The sequence below is a fragment of the Neophocaena asiaeorientalis genome, unplaced genomic scaffold, assembly GCF_003031525.2.
Source record: "Neophocaena asiaeorientalis asiaeorientalis breed wild unplaced genomic scaffold, Neophocaena_asiaeorientalis_V1.1 scaffold116, whole genome shotgun sequence".
Taxonomy (NCBI): Eukaryota; Metazoa; Chordata; class Mammalia; order Artiodactyla; family Phocoenidae; genus Neophocaena; species Neophocaena asiaeorientalis.
Window position 1 is genome coordinate 12708589 of NW_020174561.1, and position 14951 is coordinate 12723539.

Below are 14951 nucleotides of genomic sequence, written 5' to 3' on the forward strand. Positions count from 1 at the left end.
GGTCATTGTACTAAAAAAAGAAAAAAATAACAACCTTGAAATTAGTTTTAGAATCAAATTCTACCACCTACTTTCCAGGCCTTTTATGCTTCATTGATGTCCTCCTATCTCTTGAAGTTGTAATCTTGTCTTTTTAATAGATAAAAGGATTTGTCTAGATAACTGGGTTTTTTCCCTCTAACCTAAGACTTACGTAGTGAAGGTACATTAACCACTACCTTTATTGAGATTAGAAACTGGGAGAAAATTTCACGTGATTCATTTAATTTTTAAATATAAAAATGTAATTGAATTAACATATCTGTATGGTTAGATTTAGTTACGTTCGGTAATTCGAAATTTCCAAAGTTGTACTCTGTGGGAATTTTAAAATCCAAAAATCATATTGTGAGAGTTTGAAATTCTAAAAATAGTCATTAAAATGAGCCTGGTTTAGGTTTGTCCAGCAAATTGTTATTGTAAACATCACCTCTGATAGACGTTAGCAATCGAATTCTAGGAATGTGAAATAAGACTGAGCCAGTGTGATTTACTGAGACACATTTGGTTCTGCGACTTGAAATAAATTGTGTAAAAATCCTTGGCTCCTGTTCAGTATGTACTAAGAGAAAATTCAGGATCTTTTCATATTATCTGTGTGTTTATGAAATCCTATTTCCTATAGTTTGCACATGTAACTTAAAACTAGCAGAAATCATATTTGCTAATGAGGTCAATTTCTACAATCTGCTTTTTGCCTTAGCAACATGAATGTTGTGGTTTCATTCCTGCCGAGACTGTACATTTTAACCCCCACGGAAGGTTAAAAGGAGTTACCTAGATAAGGAGCCCACACATACAAGGAGGGCAGTTTAACTCTGTGGAGGAAGTGAACAGTGTTCTTTATTTAGCTGAGGTGAAAGGAGGCTTTTGAGAGAGTTAGACTGCATTTGGGGGATTGAGCATCACATAGTCAGGTGGTCGTTTAATTCAATAGTATTGAACTGATGTAATTCTTAAAGATTGTGTCAATGCTCCTGATTTTTTAAAATAAATTTATTTATTTATTTATTTTTGGCTGCGTTGGGTCTTTGTTGCTGAGCACAGACTTTCTCTAGTTGCGGTGAGTGCGGGCTACTCTTGGTTGTGGTGCGCAGGCTTCTCGTTGTGGTGGCTTCTCTTGTTGTGGAGCACAGGCTCTAGGCTCACGGCCTTCAGTAGTTGTGGCGTGTGGGCTCAGTAGTTGTGGCAGGCGGGCTCTAGAGCACCGGCTCAGTAGTTGCACACGGGCTTAGTTGCTCTGCGGCATGTGGGATCTTCCCAGACCAGGGCTCGAACCCGTGTCCTCTGCACTGACAGGTGGATTCTTAACCACTGCGCGACCAGGGAAGTCCAATACTCCTGATTTTTGAGCACCGCCTTTAGAAACTTTGTTTTCTAATATTGTTTAAAGAAAACTGGTACTTATTGGCACCACCTATTGGCTAGACATATAGTGTGTGGTCTTTTTGCTCACTTTTGGAATTTTGTAATTATTAAACCATGCTCTCTTTTTTATTCTCTTAGAGTTTTTAATTTTCAATTAATTTTACTTTCAGAAAAGTTGCAATAATAGTACAAAGAATTCCTAATTTCTCAAAGGTTAACATTTTACTATAGTTGCTTATCCTTCTCTCTCTCTTTCCGTGTGCGCGCGCACACACACACACACACACACACATATGCTTTATCTATATATGTATATATGTGTGTATAATTATATATCTGTGTATATTATATAGACTCTTTATATAGTAATTTAATATTACTTAATTGGTATAATTCTTAAGGGTTGCATTAATGCCCCTGATGTTTATATATATATGTATATACATACACATACAGACACATATATATACTTGTACATACATATATATCACACTTATATACATTTTTTCCCCACCTGAACTATTTGAGAACAAATTGCAGGAATTATTCCTCCTACCCCTGCTTACTCCGTGGCATGGCAATATAACCACAGTACAGTGATCAAAATCAGGAAGGTAACAGTGATATAATACTCTTATCTAATCTGTAGATCTCATTCAGTTTTGGCAATTTTCTCAATGTCCTTTATAACAAAACAAACTCAAGCTGTGTTGCATGCAGTTGTCACACCTTTTTAGTTTCCTTTAAACCATTCTCTTTTAATGACAGTGAACAAAAAAGATATAGTTCAAAATATGATATTAAAATATGCTTTAAGATATTTGCAAAGCTGCATGCAGTACTTTAAAAAAAAACAACACGCAAATTCAAACCCAAATTATAAGCTAATGGAAGTAGTGATTAGAGCCTAATTTTATTCTCTAAATTACTTATATTTTGCTAATTTAGATATAATCACTAGCAATACTGTTTGGAAGATTTGCTGTGTAGAAAAAATTTGCAGTTTATAACAAGTATTTCTGTAAATTAAAAGAATCAGATATTACATTACATTCATATATGCTGTGCTCTCTATATATTTTTAAAAGTTATTTTTAGGCAGTGGTTTACTATATGTTTCATGTCTTGAAAAAATTGCAAGTAAGTAATAATAGCTACAGTAGAAAGCAAACAAACAAACAACCGTTTTGACCTTGACATAATCCTCAGTGTATGCCACTGAAACGTTGATATCCCAAATCCGAAATAAAGATGGAAACTTTAAGGGGAAAAATCTCCTTTGTTAAAAAAGAAATGGTAATTCTCTCTGAGTGGTCTCATCCAGCTTCCACTATGTGCCAATGGTCCCTCTTCATCTCTCATTTCTGGCCAATAAATTTCTTTTCTGGTTGAGACTCAATGAAAGTAAACAACTTCAGATGTCACTTATGTTCCTTAGTTTGACATTCCATGACTTACTATGTATTACTTCAGTCATATTTTCTCAATAACTGTTAGCCATTAGGCAAACCACTTCTTTAAAGAAAACATAAAAGCCTTCCCAAAACTTTGAAATAGCAGATTGTGGACCAGCAGTTAAAATCACAAGATTATTTGCTCATACTTACCATACCTTTTACATGTTAGAAAGTAGGCATCCCAGTAGATAGGGTTACCTGTTCAAAGGTCTCGAGGACATGATCTTCAGAAGGTTAAGCCTGTAGTTAGACCCTTTGATTAATCCTCCATGTTGTCAAAATTGCATCCTTTAAGAGTTAAGTATGTCAACGAAAAAATATCAATCTAAAAAGGGAATGGAGAGGACCTTCAAGATGGCAGAGGAGTAAGACATGGAGATCACCTTCCTCCACACAAATACATCAAAAATACATCTACATGTGGAACAGCTCCTACAGAACACCCACTGAATGCTGGCAGAAGACCTCAGACTTCCCAAAAGGCAAGAAACTCCCCACAAACATGGCTGTGTGGTTGACACGGTCTTGGTGCTCCAGCTGAGTGTCGGGATTGGGCCTCTGAGGTGGGAGAGCCGAGTTCAGGACATAGGACACAAGAGACCTCCCGGCCACATGTAATATCAATCGGTGAGAGCTCTCCCAGAAATCTCAGTCTCAATGCAAAGACCCAGCTCCACTCAACAATCAGCAAGCTCCAGTGCTGGACACCCCAGGCTGAACAACTAGCAAGACAGGAACACAACCCCACCCATTAGCAGAAAGGCTGCCTAAAATCATACTAAGTTCATAGACACCCCAAAACACACCACTAGATGTGGTCCTGCCCACCAGAAAGACAAGATCCAGCCTCATCCACCAGAACACAGGCACCAGTCTCCTCCACCAGGAAGCCTACACAACCCACTGAACCGACCTTACCCACTGAGGGCAGACACCAAAAACAACAGGAACTACGAACCTGCAGCCTGTGAAAAGGAGACCCCAAACACAGTAAGTTAAGCAAAATGAGAAGACAGAGAAATATGCAGCAGATGAAGGAGCAAGGTAAAAACCCACCAGACCAAACAAATGAAGAGAAAATAGGCAGTCTACCTGAAAAAGAATTCAGAGTAATGATAGTAAAGATGATCCAGAATCTCAGAAATAGAATGGAGCCAATACAAGAAATGTTTAACAAGGACCGAGGAGAACTGAAGAGCAAGCAAACAATGATGAACAACACAATAAATGAAATTAAAAATTCTCTAGAAGGAATCAATAGCAGAATAACTGAGGCAGAAGAACAGATAAGTGACCTAGAAGATAAAATAGTGGAAATAATTACCACAGAGCAGAATACAGAAAAAAGAATGCAAAGAATTGAGGACAGTCTCAGAGAACTCTGGGACAACATTAAACGCACCAACATTCAAGTTATAGGGGTCCCAGAAGAAGAAGAGAAAAAGGAAGGGACTGAGAGAATATTTGAAGAGATTATAGTTGAAAACTCCCCTAATAGGGGAAAGGAAATAGTCAATCAAGTCCAGGAAGTGTAGAGAGTCCCATACAGCATAAATCCAAGGAGAAACACTCCAAGACACATATTACTCAAACTATCAAAAATTAAATACAAAGAAAAAGTACTAAAAGCAGCGAGGAAAAAGCAACAAATAATATACAAGGGGTTCCCCATAAGGTTAACAGCTGATCTTTCAGCAGAAACTCTGCAAGCCAGAACGGAGTGGCAGGACATATTTAAAGTGATGAAAGGTAAAAACCTACAACCAAGATTACTCTACCCAGCAAAGATCTCATTCAGATTCGATGGAGAAATTAGAACCTTTACAGACAGGCAAAAGCTAAGAGAATTCAGCACCACAAAACCAGCTTTACAACAAATGCTAAAGGAACTTCTCTATGCAGGAAACACAAGAAGAGGAAAAGACCTACAATAACAAACCCAAAACAATTAAGAAAATGGTAATAGGAACATACATATCAATAATTACCTTAAATGTAAATTGATTAAATGCTCCAACCAAAAGACACAGACTGGCTGAATGGATACAAAAACAAGACCCACACATATGCTGTCTACAAGAGACCCACTTTAGACCTAGGGACATATACAGACTGAAAGTGAGGGGATGGAAGAAGATATTCCATGCAAATGGAAATCAAAAGAAAGCTACGGTAGCAATTCTCATATCAGACAATATAGACTTTAAAAGACTATTACAAGAGACAAAGAAGGACACTACATAATGATCAAGTGATCAATCCAAGAAGATATAACAATTGTAAATATTTGTGCACCCAACATAGGTGCACCTCAGTACATGCAAATACTAAGAGCCATAAAAGGGAAATCGACAGTAACACAATCAGAGTAGGGGACTTTAAGCCCCCACTTTAACCAATGGACAGATTAACCAAGATGAAAAATAAGGAGACACAAGCTTTAAATGATACATTAAACAAGATGGACTTAATTAATATTTATAGGACATTCCATCCAAAAACCACAGAATACAGTTTATTCTCACGTGCTCATGGAACATTCTCCAGGATAGGTCATATATTGGGCCAAAAATCAAGCCTTGGTAATGGCCACAAATCAAGCCATGGTAAATTCAAGAAAATTGAAATTGTATCAAGTATCTTTTCCAACCACAACGCTATGAAACTAGATATCAATTACGGGAAAAGAGCTGTAAAAAATACAAACACACGGACGCTAAACAATACGCTCCTACATAACCAAGAGGTCACTGAACAAATCAAAGAGGAAATTAAAAAATACCTAGAAACAATGGACAATGAAAACACGATGGCCCAAAACCTATGGCTGCAACAAAAGCAGTTCAAAGAGAGAAGTTTACAGCAATACAGTCCTGCCTCAAGAAACGAGAAACATCTCAAAAAAAAACCCTGAACTTACACCTGAGGTAATAAGAGAAAGAAGAAGAACAACAACAAAAAAATCCCAATGTTAGCAGAAGGAAAGAAATCATAAAGATCAGGTCAGAAATAAATGAAACCGAAATGAAGGAAATGACAGGCAAGGTCAATGAAACTAAAAGCTAATTCTTTCTGAGAAGATAAACAAAATTGATAAACCATTAGCCAGACTCATCAAGAAAAAAAGGGAGAAGACTCAAATCAATAGAATTAGAAAGGAAAAGGGAGAAGTAACGAAACTGCAGAAATACAAAGGATCATGAGAGATTACTGCAAGCAACTCTATGCCAAGAAAATGGACAACCTCGAAGAAATAGACAAATTCTTAGAAAACCACAGCATTCCGAGACTGAACCAGGAAGAAACAGAAAATATAAACAGACCAATCACAAGCACTGAAATTGAGACTGATTAAAAATCTTCCAACAAACAAAAGCCCAGGACCGGATGGCTTCACAGGTGAATTCTATCAAACATTTAGAGAAGAGCTAACACCTATCCTTCTCAAACTCTTCCAAAATATAGCAGAGGGAGGAACACTCCCAAACTCATTCTATGAGGCCACCATCACCCTGATACCAAAACCAGACAAAGATGCCACAAAAAGAATACTACAGACCAATATCACTGTTGAACATAAATTCAAAAATCCTCAACAAAATATTAGCAAACAGAATCCAACAGCACATTAAAAGGATCATACACCATGATCAAGTGGGGTTTATCCCAGGAATACAAGGATTCTTCAGCATATGCAAATCAGTCAGTGTGATACACCATATTAAACAAATTGAAGGAGAAAAACCATATGATCATCTCATTACATGCAGAAAAAGCTTTTCACAAAATACAACACTTATTTATAATAAAAACCCTCCAGAAAGTAGGCATAGAGGGAACTTTCCTCAACATAATAAAGGCCATATATGACAAACCCACAGCCAACATCGTTCTTAATGGTGAAAAACTGAAACCATTTCCACTAACATCAGGAACAGGACAAGGCTGCCCACTCTCACCACTATTATTCAACATAGTTTTGGAAGTTTTAGCCACAGCAATCAGAGAAGAAAAAGAAATAAAAGAAATCCAAATCAGAAAAGAAGAAGTAAAACTGTTACTGTTTGCAGATGACATGATACTATACATAGAGAATCCTAATGATGCTACCAGAAAACTACTAGAGCTAATCAGTGAATTTGGTAAAGTAGCAGGACACAAAATTAATGCACAGAAATATCTTGCATTCCTATACACTAATGATGAAAAATCTGAAAGAGAAATTAAGGAAATACTCCCATTTACCATTGCAACAAAAAGAATAAAATACCTAGGAATAAACCTACCTAAGGAGACAAAAGACGTCTATGCAGAAAACTATAAGACACTGATGAAAGAAATTAAAGATGATACAAACAGATGGAGAGATATACCATGTTCTTGGATTGGAAGAATCAGCACTGTGAAAATGACTCTACTACCCAAAGCAATCTACAGATTCAATGCAATCCCTATCAAACTACCACTGGCATTTTTCACAGAACTAGAGCAAAAAATTTCACAATTTGTGTGGAAACAAAAGACCCCAAATAGCCAAAGCAATCTTGAGAAAGAAAAACGGAGCTGGAAGAATCAAGCTCCCTGACTTCAGACTATACTACAAAGTTACAGTAATCAAGACAATATGGTACTGGCAGAAAACAGAAATATCAATCAGTGGAACAGGATAGCAAGCCCAGAGATAAACCCACGCATCTGTGGTCAACTAATCTATGACAAAGGAGACAAGGATATACAATGGAGAAAATACAGTCTCTTCAATAAGTGGTGCTGAGCAAACTGGACAGCTACATGTAAAAGAATGCAATTAGAACACTGCCTAACACCATACACAAAAATAAGATTAAGGACTTAAATATAAGGCCAGTCTCTATAAAACTCTTAGAGGAAAACATAGGCAGAACACTGTTTGACATAAATCACAGCAGGATCCTTTTTGACCAACCTCCTAGAGTAATGGAAATAAAAACAAAAATAAACAAATGGGACCTAATGAAACTTAAAAGGTTTTGCACAGTGAAGGAAACCATAAACAAGATGAAAAGACAGCCCTCAGAATGGGAGGAAATATTTTCAAATGAAGCAACCGACAAAGAATTAATCTCCAAAATATACTAGCAGCTCATGAAGCTCAATATCGAAAAAAACAAACAACCCAATCCAAAAATGGGTAGAAGACCTAAATAGACATTTCTCCAAAGAAGATATACAGATTGCCAACAAACACATGAGAAAGGATGCTCAACATCACTAATCATTAGAGAAATGCAAATCGAAACTACAATGAGGAATCACCTCACACCAGTCAGAATGGCCATCATCAAAAAATCTACAAACAGTAAATGCTGGAGAGGGTGTGGAGAAAAGGGAACCCTCTTGCACTGTTGGTGGGAATGTAAATTGATACAGCCACTATGGAGAACAGTATGGAGGTTCCTTAAAACACTAAAAATAGAACTACCATATGATCCAGCAATCCCACTACTGGGCATATACCCTGAGAAAACCATAATTCAAAAAGAGTCATGTACCACAATGTTCACTGCAGCACTTAAATGTCCATCGACCAATGAATGGATAAAGAAGATGTGGCACATATATACAATGGAATATTACTCAGCCATAAAATGAAACAAAATTGAATTATTTGTAGTGAGGTGGATGGACCTAGAGTCTGTCATACAGAGTGAAGTAAGTCAGAAAGAGAAAAATACTGTATGCTAACACATATATATAGAATCAAAAAAAAAAAAGCGTTTCTGAAGAATATAGGGGCAGGACAGGAATAAAGAAACAGACGTAGAGAATGGACTTGAGGACATGGGGAGGGGGAAGGGTAAGCTGGGACGAAGTCAGAGAGTGGCATTGACATATATACATTACCAAATGTAAAACAGATAGCTAATGGGAAGTAGCCACATAGCACAGGGAGTTCAGCTCGGTGCCTTGTGGCCACCTAGAGGGGTGGGATAGGGAGGGTAGGAGGGAGACGCAAGAGGGAGGGGATATGTATGCGTATAGCTGATTCACTTTATTATACAGCCGCAACTAACACAACAATGTAAAGCAATTATACTCCAATAAAGATGTTAAAAAATACTAATCATAAAAAAATAAAAAAGAAATGGAAAATTTTATTTGGGCCAACCTGAGGATTATAACCCAGGAGACAGTCTCTCAGAGAGTTCTGAGTACTGTTCTGAAGAGGTAAAGGGAGAGGCCAGTATGTAAGTGATATATTACATATTTATCTATCTATATATATATACACACATATATATGCACTATACATATTGCATATACCCCTTGACAAATGGATATATGCAATTAAGTATCTTGGTAGAAGGTTACTGCTGCTCTTGAGGTAATGATATGTTAGTCAATGGTACTTTTCTAAGTATGGGAAGATGCAAGAAATTGGGTTCATAAAATTTTCTCCTGAAAATATCTAACTCTGTGAAGGCCAGTTCTGCTTGTTTTCCCAGAGCACAGAGTACCTCATCTTTATCTTCACCCTGTGCTGTAGGTCAGCAACTGCAGTGGCTAATGACTTGATTATTGTAGAACAGGATGGTGGGCAACATTCTTTATTTTATAATTCTTTCCCTTTCAGTCTTAATTTCAACCAAGGTTTGGGGAGCATTTTGTGACCAGTTTGTCCCACAGTGCTAGGAATGCTCATTCCCAGGAAAGGCGAAGATTTTGTTGATGGGCCACTCTGTGTATTATTACTGGTCTAGGTCCTGTTAACAGTAGCAAAAATCCTCTTGACCGCCTGTCTTACTAGTCTGTTGTGGTCCAAGACATGGTTCCCTCTTGTTGCGTCTTCCCATGTCTATTGTTACACTATTTCATTCCTTCATCTTATGGGACTATATGTTTAGTCAATTGTTTCAGGTCTCCTAATCATCATTAATTTTATCTGAGGCTCAATCACGCATTTGGTAATGCAAGAAGCAAGAATCTTGTGAAATAGACAAAACAGAAGTAGGATAGCTAGTAACATTAATAAGATCGTTAGTAAGTATTTAAGCTAAGAATTTCAATTAGGTTCAGCCCAGGTTGTCTGACCAGTTTGTTCTTCACCAATTGCTCTCTTTAAAAGAAATAATATATTGGCACTATACATAAAATTCACCAAAGATATCTACACACACAAGGCGAGTGTTGGGTACCTTACAGGATTGAGAAGGGAATGGTATCTTCTAAGGAGTTACATGGCTGGCACCAGAAGAAGAAAAATTGATCTTCATGGTTGAACAGGTATTTCTGCCATTGGGGAGGTCTTGTTAACACATAATGCAGATGCAAAGTGCAAGATAGAGGGGAGGGCAGAAGCCCAAAAGGGCAGAGAAAAATTTTATATATAAAGTTTTCTTGTCTTGCCTTAAAGTATGAATTTTTATTTCATCAAACAGTTAAAATGGTCAGCAATAGGCGTATTCACAAATTGAATAATACTGGCTGAAAATCAGAAATCAAGGTGTGATTCTTTAGAAAGGAGAATAATTTTTTTTAACTTAAATTGGCTTTTAAAGTGCATCAGTAAGAGGAGATCCATCTCCAAATTTGAGCAGTAACAACATTAATTACATAAGTGTCTAGGTTTTCAATATGAAAATGTTAAAGGTCTTTTAAAAAAATTTTTCTTTTATTGGGGTATAGTTGTTTTACAATGTTGTGTTTCTACTGTACAACAAAGTGAAGTAGAGTTCCCTGTGCTATACAGCAGGTTCTTATTAGTTATCTCTTTTATACATATTATTGTATATATGTCAATCCCTATCTCCCAATTCATCCCACTCCCTGCCCCGGCTTTCCCCCTTTGGTGTCCATATGTCTGTTCTCTACATCTGTGTTTCTATTTCTGCCTTGCAGACCAGTTCATCTATACCATTTTTTTAGGTTCCACATATATGTGTTAATATATGATATAGAATTATGCCATAGATTTAGTGGAAAACAGTTTAATGGTAGTGGAGTTTAAAGAAGTTCGAATAAGATTAACTCCATTATTAAAATGATCATGGGGAAGGTGATGATGCTGGTAGTGTTTATAATTTTTGACTTTGCTGCAGAGTTCATAGATCATAGAGATTTTGTACAAAAGGAGGAGGAAGCCAATGCTGGGAGGATGGCCTTAGTCACACCATGTAAGTCACCAAACATCTTTTTTAGACTAAAACACTTCTGAGGCTATCTGCCAAACTGTACTTTTTTTAAAAAAAAGCAAATATGTTCCATGCATTTGAACGCTTATAGTTGGAAAACCTCTGGCGATGGAAAACTTCGTTCTTTGTAAACTGATGCTGCATTTACATATATTGAGACATGGAACATATCCATAAAGTTGTGTAATTCTCTATAAAATGCATTCTTATATCCCAGTTCTTAGTTTGTTAGATCAGATCCTTAAGAATTATTTTAACTGCCTTTGTTTAACCAAAAAGAAAGAAAGAAAGAAAGAAATGTTAAAGAACACTTGTCCTTTGGGTAATCTGGTCCTGCTGGAGAGAGGCTTTGAGCAGCTTGGTGCCCTCCTTCATATAATGAACACACATTTCAGTAGGCCTAGAGTGCTGTCACAGCTCACACTTTATTTCTTCATCTAACCTGGCCCATTTCTACACTCTCATCTCTTCCTAATGCTTCTGGGTTTTCCTCAGTTGATTCATTTTCCAACTGTCTTGTCTCACTTGAACCACTCCTAACAGACATTTGGCTTCCTTTCTTCCCTCTGTTCCAGAGACCCTCAGACCCTGTCTCTGACCTCCCTGTATAAACACCTCGCCTCATCCCTTCAGGATTTTACTGTTTGATGCAGCCAGGATGTACCCCTGAAAGTTATATATGCTTCTGGTGTTTTATTTTAGAAGTCAATTACCTTGCCTTATAGACACAATATAGAATATTCTAGTACCCAAAGCAAAAAATCAGATGACAGATTTTGTAAATCAAGCACATAGAAGGCAATAGAAGTAAAAATTCTTGCTCTGATAATAATGAGGTCTTAGGATGTAAGAAAAGAACGAATTTTACTGAAGATGAATTTATGATAGACTCTAATAATACCATCTTTAGGACGTTTTGCTGACGCCTCACGATGTTAGTAATTTTGTGGTTCAGGTTTAGAAGTCCTAGCAGTTACGTTTTACCCTTAGCCCCCTACCTTCCAAACACAAAGTATGCAAGTACTGTCAAGAAATAGTGTTTTTAGAGTTTTGCCCCAGAACAGCAGCACAAGGAGCTGCATGAAACCGCTCAAAATTAGAACTGTAACTAGTGAAGATCTTTTTTTTTTTTTTTTTTTTTTTTTTGGGGAGAATGTTTTTTTTTTTTTTTTTTTTTTTTTGCGGTACGCGGGCCTCTCACCGTTGTGGCCTCTCCCGTTGCGGAAAACAAGCTCCGGACGCGCAGGCTCAGTGGCCATGGCTCACGGGCCCAGACGCTCCGCGGCATGTGGGATCTTCCCGGACTGGGGCACGAACCTGTGTCCCCTGCATCAGCAGGCGGACTCTCAACCACTGCGCCACCAGGGAAGCCCAAAGATCATATTTTTAAAAAGCATTAAAGTCTGAAAAAAATTTTAAGCACATACAGCAAATGAAGAAATACTTATTCAAGAATAATACTAAATCTTATGCTCGTTTCGGCAGCACATATACTAAAAATTGGAACGATACAGAGGAGATTAGCATGGCCCCTGCACAAGGATGACACGCAAATTCGTGAAGCGTTCCATATTTTTGGGATATATGTACATGTATAGCTGATTCACTGTGTTATAAAGCAGAAACTAACACACCACTGTAAAGCAATTTTACTCCAATAAAAATGTTAAAAACAACAAAAAAGAATAATACCAAATCTTGATAAGAACAGAGAGAGTGGGTGACACTTGTGTCACAGTCCACTTCCTCCCTCCCACCTGCCCCTGCTCAGTGTGATGGAAGTTCTCCTCTAGGCACTTGTGGCCAAGAAGATGGGGCTGCTTCTCCCCTCAGCTCTCAATCAAGGGCTACTGTATCTGACCAAAAGCTGAAGGCCTCCAGTGTTTCTCATCTCCATTAGGTCTGAGTTGCAGAGGCTGAATTCCTGGCAAAAGTGGCTAAGAGGTTGGGGGCTCCCTTCTACCACCCCACCCCACTCATAGGGCAGGGGCTCCATTGTAGACATAGCAAGCCAAGAATATGGGGGCATCAATTGACCTTGCCCCAGCTCACATACTGGGTAGAGGTTCCACAGGAAGAGACCAGAGGTTACTGGCCCAGCCTAGCACTGGCTCATAAATCAGAGGTGTCACTCTAAAGAATGGACCCACATCCAGCTCTGGAGCAGTGGGTCAGAGACTTGGCCCAGGGAAGAGGCCATGTATAAAGAGAGAAAACTCACAAGCTCTGCTGAACGAAAATGATTTTATTTGAAACAGAGTCTGCAGAAATTTAAGCCTACAGGAACTCTTGAAAACAGTGGAGATTTTGGGGGGCAAAGTGTTTTTTCTCAGAAAAGAAAGAAAACAAAAATGAACAGAACCTCAGAAAAATCCCACCAGGCACACCAACATGTATAAAATTAGACTACCAGAAGGAAAGGAGAGAGAGAAAGGAGCAGGAAACATATTTTTTTAAATATTGACAAAAAACTTTCCAAATTTGATGAAAACGTTAATCTCCACATCCAAGAAGCTCAATGACTCATCAGTGTCACTCTTCCTCTTTCCAATCCCGTTTTCCAGGCAACCCTAAGAATACTTTCTTAAAACACAAATTGGATCATGTTTCCTTTACTTAAAATTCTCCAATGGCTTCTGGTTGCATTTAGAATAAGAGTAATTAATTATGGCTCCTGTGACTGCTGCTTTTATTTCCTGCCTCCCCTCCAGCCTCATTTGACTCCTCTTGCTTCAGACACAGTGGCCTTCCTCCACTTTCTCCGTCACCCCAAGCTCTTTCCTGTTGTGGGACCTTTGCACGGGCTCTTTTCTCTTCCTGGTGCATCGTCTCCCCATCTTTTTTTTTATCCCTTACTAAACTGTTTTCATTTATTTATTTACATCTTTTTTTTTTTTTTTCGGTACACCGGCCTCTCACTGTTGTGGCCTCTCCCGCTGCGAAGCAGAGGCTCCTAACACGCAGGCTCAGTGGCCATGGCTCATGGGCCCAGCCGCTCTGTGGCATGTGGGATCTTCCCGGAACGGGGCACAAACCCTCGTCCCCTGCATCGGCAGGCAGGCTCTCAACCACTGCGCCACCAGGGAAGCCCTATTTTTTATATCTTTATTGGAGTATAAATGCTTTACAATGGTGTGTTAGTTTCTGCTTTATAACAAAGTGAATCAGTTATACATATACATATGTTCCCATATCTCTTCCCTCTTGTGTCTCCCTCCCTCCCACGCTCCCTATCCCACCCCTCTAGGTGGTCACAAAGCACCGAGCTGATCTCCCTGTGCTATGCAGCTGCTTCCCACTAGCTACCTATTTTACGTTTGGTAGTGTATATATGTCCATGCCACTCTCTCACTTTATCACAGCTTACCCTTCCCCCTCCCCGTATCCTCAAGTCTGTTCTCTAGTAGGTCTCTGTCTTTACTCCTGTCTTACCCTTAGGTTCTTCATGACATTTTATTTTCTTAAATTCCATACATATGTGTTAGCATACGGTATTTGTCTTTTTTTTCTGACTTACTTCACTCTGTATGACAGACTCTAGGTCCATCCACCTCATTACAAATAGTTCAATTTCGTTTCTTTTTATGGCTGAGTAATATTCACTCTCCATCTGTTTGTATAATCTTTAATTTCTTTCATCAGTGTCTTACAATTTTCTGCATATAGGTCATTTGTCTCCTTAGGTAGGTTTCTTCCTAGATATTTTATATTCTTTTTGTTGCAATGGTAAATGGGAGTGATTTCTTGATTTCGCTTTCAGATTTTTCATCATTAGTGTGTAGGAATGCCAGAGATTTCTGTGCACTGTCTTTTTGTGGGGGCATTTAATCCATTTACATTTAAGGTTATTATTGATATGTATGTTCCTATTCCCATTTTCTTAATTGTTTTGTGTTTGATATTATAGGCCCTTTCC

The 14951-nt window shown here is 38.2% G+C and overlaps 1 protein-coding gene and 1 non-coding gene across 2 annotated transcripts in view; both read left to right on the forward strand.

Annotated features, from left to right (window-relative positions):
- Window positions 1–14951, forward strand: part of DOCK4 (dedicator of cytokinesis 4) — a 474863-nt gene that overhangs the window by 268796 nt on the left and 191116 nt on the right. The window lies entirely within an intron of this gene.
- On the forward strand, window positions 12505–12612 carry LOC112408268 (U6 spliceosomal RNA). The gene has a single exon (XR_003004915.1). It is a non-coding gene; the product is annotated as a U6 spliceosomal RNA (small nuclear RNA).